The 8468-nt window shown below is 35.8% G+C and overlaps 1 pseudogene; it reads left to right on the top strand.

Annotated features, from left to right (window-relative positions):
* The window catches only part of LOC107846801, an 18699-nt pseudogene extending 11544 nt beyond the window's left edge, over positions 1-7155 (top strand).
* Positions 7156-8468: the final 1313 nt, after the last annotated feature.

The raw sequence follows: 8468 nt of genomic DNA, 5'->3' as shown, positions 1-8468 counted from the left end.
GGAAAAATGGGATTTTACTTTATGTTCAGGACCCTCCTGAAAAATGAGATTTTACTTTCTGTTCAAGAGGGAAAATGGGATTTTACTTTATGCTCAGGACCCTCCTGAAGAATGGGATTTTACTTGATGTTCAGGAACCTCCTAAAAAATGAGATTTTACTTTATGTTCAGGACCCTCCTGAAAAATGGGATTTTACTTTATGTTCAGGACCCTCCTGAAAAATGGGATTCTACTTTATGCTCAGGACCCTCCTGAAGAATGTGATTTTACTTTATGTTCAGGACCTTCCTGAAAAATGGGATTCTACTTTATGCTCAGGACCCTCCTGAAGAATGGGATTTTACTTTCTGCTCAGGACCCTCCTGAAAAGCGAGAATTTACTTTCAGTTCAGGACCCTTCTAAAAAATGAGAGTTACTTTCTGTTCAGGACCCTCCTGAAAAATGGGATTCTACTTTATGCTCAGGACCCTTCTGAAGAATGAGATTTTACTTTCTATTCAGGACTCTCCTGAAGAATGGGAATTTACTTTCAGTTCAGGACCCTTCTGAAAAATGGGATTTTACTTTATGTTCAGGACCCTCCTGAAAAATGGGATTTTACTTTCTGTTCAGGATCCTTTTGCAAAATGAGATTTTACTTTCTGTTTGGGTTCCTCCTGAAAAATGGGACCACGCTTTCAAAAATGAAATACTGCCTTATGATAATCCTGGTGTGGGAAATTTGAGCAACATTTGTAAGGAGACGCACTTCCTTATTTGGTAAATCCAGCAACATTTGTGAGGAAACACATTTTCTTGTTTGGTAATTCAAGCGATATTTGTAAGGAGATGCACTTCTTTGTGTGGGAAATTCAAGCAAACATTTGTAAAGAGATGCACTTCCTTGTTTGGTAATTCAAGCAACATTTGTAAGGAGACGCACTTTCTTGTTTGGTTAATTCCAACAACATTTATAAGGGGACGCACTTCCTTGTTTTGACAATTCAAGCAATATTTGTAAGGTGACGCACTTCCTTGTTCGGATAATCCCAGCAACATTTGTAAGGAGACGCACTTCCTTGTTCGGGTAATTCCAGCAACATTGGTAAGGAGACACACTTCCTTGTTTGGGTAATTCAAACGACATTTGATAAGGAGATGCACTTCCTTGTTTGGGGTAATTCAAGCAACATTTGTAAGGAGATGCACTTCCTGGCTTAGGCAATTCAAGAAACATTTGTAAGGAAACACACTTCCTTGTTTGAGTAATTCAAGAGGCGTTGGTAAGGAAATGCACTTCCTTATTTTGATAATTCAAGCAACATTGGTGATGCTTTCTAACTTAAGTCTTGATTCCTAGAAGATGCACTTTCTAGTCGAGTTATTGTACTTAATCCTTAGGAGACGCACTTCCTTGCTAGTTTTCATTTTTTAGGTGACACACTTTTAATTTGAACTTGTATCTCTAGAAGGCGCACTTTCTAATTAGAATCCCTCACTTTAATTCTTAGGAGATTCACTTCCTAGTCTTGGTTATTTAGTTTTACTCTTAAGAGATGCATTTCTTAGTCAGAGTCTTGATTCATCATTGCAACATGCAAGTAGGTATGATGTGACTTTTTCAAAAGTCTTCTGAGGATAAACTGGGGCAAAAATTCAAGTTCTGTTTTTGAAACTTTACTTTTCTGGCAAATAAACGAAATTTCTCTTTACAATAATATTCGTTTGGGGATAATTTTCTTTTTAGTTTTGATGTGATTTCAGGAGCCCGCTGGAGAACAGAGTGAAGAAATGAAAAGTCAAGCAACAAAGTGATGAAATAGCGAGTCAGAAGCCTTCCTGGAGAATAGGGTGAAGAAGCGAAAAGTCAAGCATAAGCGAAGCAATTGAAAGCCAAGCAACAAGTTGAAAGAAATTGCAAGTCAGGAGCCCACCTGAAGAATAGGGTGATGAAAGTCGAGTCATGAGCCAACAGAAGTTGTATAAATAGGATTTTGTAATTTCATTTATGTTTTAAGTTGTAATTTTTATTTTTTGATGTAATGACAAAGCCGTGGACCGGAACCTCGATGGAACCTCACTCGACTCTCCAACTCGGTATAGTCCATCTCCTTCCAATCATTTGAGATACTTGTCACTTGATCCCCTCATAACTTGGGTGGGTAGGATGTCCTAAGTCAAGACCTAATTTTCCTCCTTCCTCTTGCTCCGTGCTTTTAAATAAAGATCAGGACAAAATTCCGCCTCGTTGTCTACTGCTTTGTATGAAAACACCATGTGTTTACATCCAAAGGGGGCATGATGTAGACACGTGATTTCGTCCTCTTAAAGTTCAATTTTTATTCACTTTTACCCATTTTTATTTTATCCTACCGTGTACCCTCATCCATGTTATTATACCCTTACAAAATACAAAAAATAACAAGCTCCCTAACAAATTCTATCCTATCCTAACCCCTACATCTTATCCTAACAACCCATCCAATCAAAATAAACCACATCACACCACATCATCATCATCATCATCCATATATACAATAAGAAAAAGGTCATCATCGACTTCATCTAGAGAATGGACCTCACAGCAAACACAATCATCTTCATCCAACATTCACGCCAAATACAAAAAATCCTCATCATTTTTTGAACATAATTCTCACTGTCACCTTTACTGAATTACACCCACCAGGAAACCTTTTTTTTTTCTTTTTTTCTTGCTCCCAACGAAACCTACACAGAGGACCCCATCACTCTCTTCTTCTATTTTTTTTTAAATAGATACACACAGCAGCACAACAGATACTCAGACCTCAGAATAGAATATACACACCCAGAATACATGACTTTCTCTTTCAGCTTTGCCAAAGCAACACCGACAATCATATCAGAAATAGTTGTTCCAAATCTGTGAAAATAACGGATTGACAAGTCATTGAGGGGATTTGAATTTGAATTTCAAATCCCCCTTCCTCCGGAGATTATTGAAATTTTTATTTCAAATCTGGACTTTTAAAGTCCGAATCTACCTCTACAAATGGGTGTTCGGTCTTGAAGAGAAAAAGGTGAGAGATTAAGGAAAATCGGCTTACATTCACAAAATTTTACAAACAAAGTAACGAAAATTGCTAGTTTTTTTTTTCCTTTATTGTCGGTATAAGTTTGAGCTATGGAGTTCGAGTTTTTGATCGTGGAAAATATCTCGACCTTTGCTCTGGTTTGCTGCCCAACAAAAGATCTATTTTGCTCGGGTCAGGATTTGGGTTATCGTATTTCTAGGTTGTTTCTTAACTGATTTGAAAAGTTCGTAGTCGAGGTTCGAATTGAGGTTCTTCGGTACGCGGATTCCGTCTTTTGATTGACTGATATTTGAAATAAAGTCGTCATCGAGGTCTAATTCTACTCTTTACCTTTTTTGTTTCATTGTTGATGGTATCCGATGCATTGATTCTAATATTGTATGTTGGTTGATTCGTAATGATGTGAATTGTTGTTGTTCTGGTTTGGTATTTGATTCCCTTGATTGTGGATTGATTATGGATTGCGTGATGAAATGATATCTCATTTGGAGAATTAAAATTGATTGTTTGGGGCAGAATTAAAATTGATAAAAGTGAATACGTATTAGTTTTAATTCATTATTAGCGGTTTAATTTGGAATAAGCATGAATTTTGTTGAAATAGATAGGCAAATGTAGGTTCGGATAGGCAAAATTTAGAAATAAGTGTTTCGTTGGATGTTTGAATGAGGAGTATGTGTTGAATGTTTTCTACTTTATTGCATTCGATTCAAATGTATTTATTTAGCCGGGGAATGCCCCGAGGTCTTCTATACTTATTCACCGGGGAATGCCCCGATGTATCATGTCGGCAAAAAAATAATCGTGATGAAGGCCCGCGGCATTGGGTAAGACATTGGAGCTTAGTCTAGATTTAATTTAGAATAGGATTTATATTTTCGTATTTTTCTATTTTTGGACTGTATAATTGGACTGGACTTTACATTTTGGATTGTTTTATTTTGTTTATTGTTTGATTATTTTACGTACTTTTGTGTGGTTTATACATTTCTTAGTGTCAAAAAAATAGTCGATACACTCTACCAAGCGACCGTGGTTCAACCACGGGATCGAGGGGTGCCTAACACCTTCCCTCGGTCAACAGAATTCCTTAGCTGGAATCTCTGCTCGCAAACCAGTTTAAAGAGTCAAATGATTTTGAAAAGGATTTTCCAATGGTGGCTTGGCACACCAGATTATGTCAAGTAGCGACTCTGAATAAAAAATGTTAATAATCCTTTTCCAAAACAAATTTTCATTTCTTGTCACTTAAATAATAAAACTCTTTCGAACATTAAATTATAACCATTTTTTTTGGAGTACGTAAAAGGGGTGTGACAGATGTTGAACCCTTTTTGGTTAGTTCGTATGTTCACTTGTGAACCCATTAGTGAAAATTCTGACTTCGCCACTGCCTATGAGAAACAACCTCTCTACCTCTGAGGTACGGGTAACGTCTGCGTATACTCTATTCTCTCAAGACCCCACTTTGTGATACTACACTGTGTATTTTTGTTGCTGTTGAATGATATAAGAAGTTCATTATAATCCATGAAATTAATTTCATAATCTTTGCGTACGATTTTCCATCAACTTGCGAAATCAATGTCATTTCTTTTAGAGTTCAAAATTTTACTTGTTTATTCAGAAGTGTGTTCTTAGGAATTGTTGCTATAGAAGCTATAAGTTCTTTAATAAGGTCACCGGCAAATTGATAAATGAAGTAATCGCTTTTCTTTTCTCGATAGCGGAATTGATTGAACTAATACTCCATTTTTAACACATGAGCAGGTATAATTTCCTTAAGCTTGTTGATCACTTCCATAGCCGAGGTTTGTACCGTTCAATTTTTCTAAGGTAGATATATTACTGATCACTTCTGGTACTATATGTATGCTTTTACGAATGCATACTGCTATCCAAAACTTTCCAGTACATGTCGCTGATATTGTTTTTGGCACTTGCACAGCATCATGGAAGGGGAACAAGGTCTAAGACGATACTCACCAGAAGTAATGGCATAGGACCCAAACGCTAAAAATGCTGTTTCTCTTCTTCCTCCTATTGTCCTTTTCCATGGTACTGCAGATTATTCCATTCCATGTGATTCAGGTTTGAACCTCCCCTTTATGTACTTATTTACTGTTGCTATAACTGCCCCGCATACAATTCAGTTACTAAATATAGAAATGTGACGTTCTTTTTGGATTGGACTAAAATGGAAGGGTTTCACATAAATCGGGTCGGAGGGAGTAACTTTTTATGCTTAATAGTTTCAAGTTCTCCATAAGTGGGAATCTGGAAAGAGATGATTTATTTTAGAAATACCGGAGGAAAGTGATTAAATATGACATAGAGCAGCTACAGCTTACTGAGGACATGACCCTAGATAGGAAGGTGTGGAGGTCGCGGATAAGGGTAGAAGGCTAGGGTGAGTGTGTGGGTTGTAGCAAGGTGTTAGGAGAGCTCTTGTGTCGCCGGGTTAGTAATCCTAGGATTGTGTCCATTAGTAGGAGCCTCTGGTCAGGAGAGCTTGGGTGTGGTGGGTGTCTTTGGTCTGTAAGTGTATATTACTACAAGGTGGGTGTCCTATCTCTTATTTCTTATTTCAAATTGCCCGTATTTCTCTGATATCTATTTTATTATTTCTTATTCCTTATTTCTGTTATGTCATCCATCCTGTTTCATGTTCCATTACGACCTTGTGTACTATTCTCTATTCTGGGCCGGGGGTCTATCGGAAACAGCCTCTCTACTTCTTCGGAGGTAGCGGTATGGACTGCGTACATTTTATCCTCTCCAGACCTCAATTTGTGGGAATACACTGAGTTTTTTGTTGTTGTTGTTGACTATTTGACTGGTCGAAGATTTCCTTAGTATATGATAATTACTAACAGCATTTCATGTAGAGCCCGCGTAAAACATTGGTTGAAGAGAATGAGTTGTTATATCTTTATATTGTCTTGCGCAATCCCCCTCGTAAGCTAGCTTTTGAGGTTGAGTTAGGTCCAAAGAACATTTCTTAGCAAGGCACCAAAGTCAGAGTCTCCCAAATTCTTGGTTTATCTGCTGTTGGGCCTTTGTATTATGATGTTATATTGTCTTAAGCCCTAGATATCCATCCCATTCATACAAGGAAGTGCTAAGTGTCCTATAAGGGAAATCGACGGTTGCCTCTTTATATGGTTTTGGGCATTCCTCATCTCATGAGCTGATTTTTGAGGTTAAATCGTGCCCGAGGTCCACTTTCTTAACCACATCTGTCTTACTTTCAGTACAGACACCTCGTTTTCCTCAAGTATCTTCCACCGCCAACCCTATCTATCCAATTCATTGGGACTTTTCTTGTTTGTCTGTGGACCCTCTACCCATCATATATCATGTATATCAGATTTTTCGTTGTGAAACTTATTGTTGCATCAACGCAAGTCACAGGCGTAATCAAATAACCAAGAATGGAGATAGATGATCTTGATTGCTCTCTTATAGGTAGATACAAATAACTATGGAGCAGAATGAATCTAGTTAATTAATCGTAGAACATAGTGGCTGCACGTATTATGGAAAGGTAGCCCATAAAATTGTTGGGAAAACCGGGGTTAATTTTCTCACTACAACAGAACAACTGGCTTTGACGCCACTTGTTGGGACCTTGTGTAACTGCATCGTTGAATTTTGCTACCTCGTACTTTACTCCGGATATTTTATTTTTACCGAATATAGTACCACCAATCGCAAATATCATTTTCGTGAATGAGTGTGTAGTAGTCACTTTGAATATTGTATTTGTGACTACGGTATAAAATTCGTATTTTAGTAAGGTGGGAGTCAAAAGAGTTTATTTTTTTTGAGTGTGTGATAGTCACTTTGAATATTGTATTTGTGACTACGGTGTAAAACTCCTTACTATAGTAATATCAATTACTCCAAGAAAACGCCTTGTACCTGAGTTCATGTTGAAGATGGCCAGAAGTGTTAGCCCCTTTTGAATGATCATTCAATTTAGTCCTTGTTTTTAGTCCGTTTAAAGTGGAACTTGCTAACAAAAGTAGCCATAGAAATAGGCCATTCTTGGGAAGTAGAAGAAAAATACTTCACTCAATTATTTTTAGGGAAAAGAGTCAGAAATATATCTGAACTTTGGCGAAATTTATTGTAACACGCTTCAACTTTTCGGGGTCATATGACCCCCTGGACTATTTATTACCGTATTTTTATGACATATATTTGTTCAGTTGGACCACTTCAGATCCATACAAGCTCAATGTGTGTGTATTCACGCAGTGGGATAGCTAGACAAATATATGTCATAGAAATATGATAATAAATAATCGAGGGGGTCATAGGACCCCCGCAAAGTTGAGGCGTGTTACAACAAATTTCGCCAAAGTTTATATAACTCCCGCAAAGTTAAGGCGTGTTACAACAAAATTCGCCAAAGTTTAGGTATATATAGAACCTTTTTTCCTTATTTTTATGGTATTGTAATATACAACTAAGTTTTTTTCTCTTAGCTAATGTGTTTCCTACAAGGAAAGTTTGATGGAACTTCTGAGAAAAAAAGGGTATTACTATTTTTTGTTTTGAGCAATAATCAAAGAGGTTTTTCAAAAACTAAAAAAAATGTAGTTTTTTCTCAAATGTATATGTAAAAATTAATGCATAATACATTGATATAAATGAAAAGGTAATTTTATTGATGCATTGCTCCAATATGGATTGAAGTGCTTTACAAATTGATCAATCAAATACAAATTACTGCTTTTTAAAAGTATTTTTTTAGAAAATATTTCTGATAAAAATTACTTTTCAAAATAAACAATTTTTAAATATTTAGTCTAATAGAGTAACGCCTTATTTCCCCTAATCAACTCATATTAACTTGTGCTTTATTACATCATCTTTAGTCTTTTAAGGTGCAGATGGTTACTTTTCGAAATTAATGTTTTCGAAAAACACTTTCGATAAAAGATATTTTTCCAAATACACAAATTTTAAATATTTGGACAAACATAATAACATGCTAACACCTCATTTTAATATTAGTATGTGCTTTATTAAGTGAAATCATTCCCTATCTTTAATTTTTCAGCGCACACAACAAAATTCAGCATACAAATTACTCCGTCAGTCTCAATTTATATAAGTTAATTTGACTGTTAAAATTTGTGATTTAAAAGAAGTCATATTATATGATTATGTGGTCATAAATCGTTTCATCAAGGAAAAACATTTTAAAGTTAAATTATTACTACTAAATATAAAAAAATGTAATTATTATTGAGACTGGATTAAAAAAAAAGTGAATCATAAAGATGTCCATACAAAATTTAGGAGATAAAATTCACATGTTATTATTTTAATTTATTATTTAGCTATGATAAATTATCAGAATTGATGTGTAATCACTTGGATACGTGTATCTATTATC

The sequence above is a fragment of the Capsicum annuum genome, chromosome 11 (genome assembly GCF_002878395.1).
Source record: "Capsicum annuum cultivar UCD-10X-F1 chromosome 11, UCD10Xv1.1, whole genome shotgun sequence".
NCBI lineage: Eukaryota > Viridiplantae > Streptophyta > Magnoliopsida > Solanales > Solanaceae > Capsicum > Capsicum annuum.
Note: the sequence above shows the minus strand (reverse complement) of the source record. Positions and strands in the feature narration are given on the sequence as shown.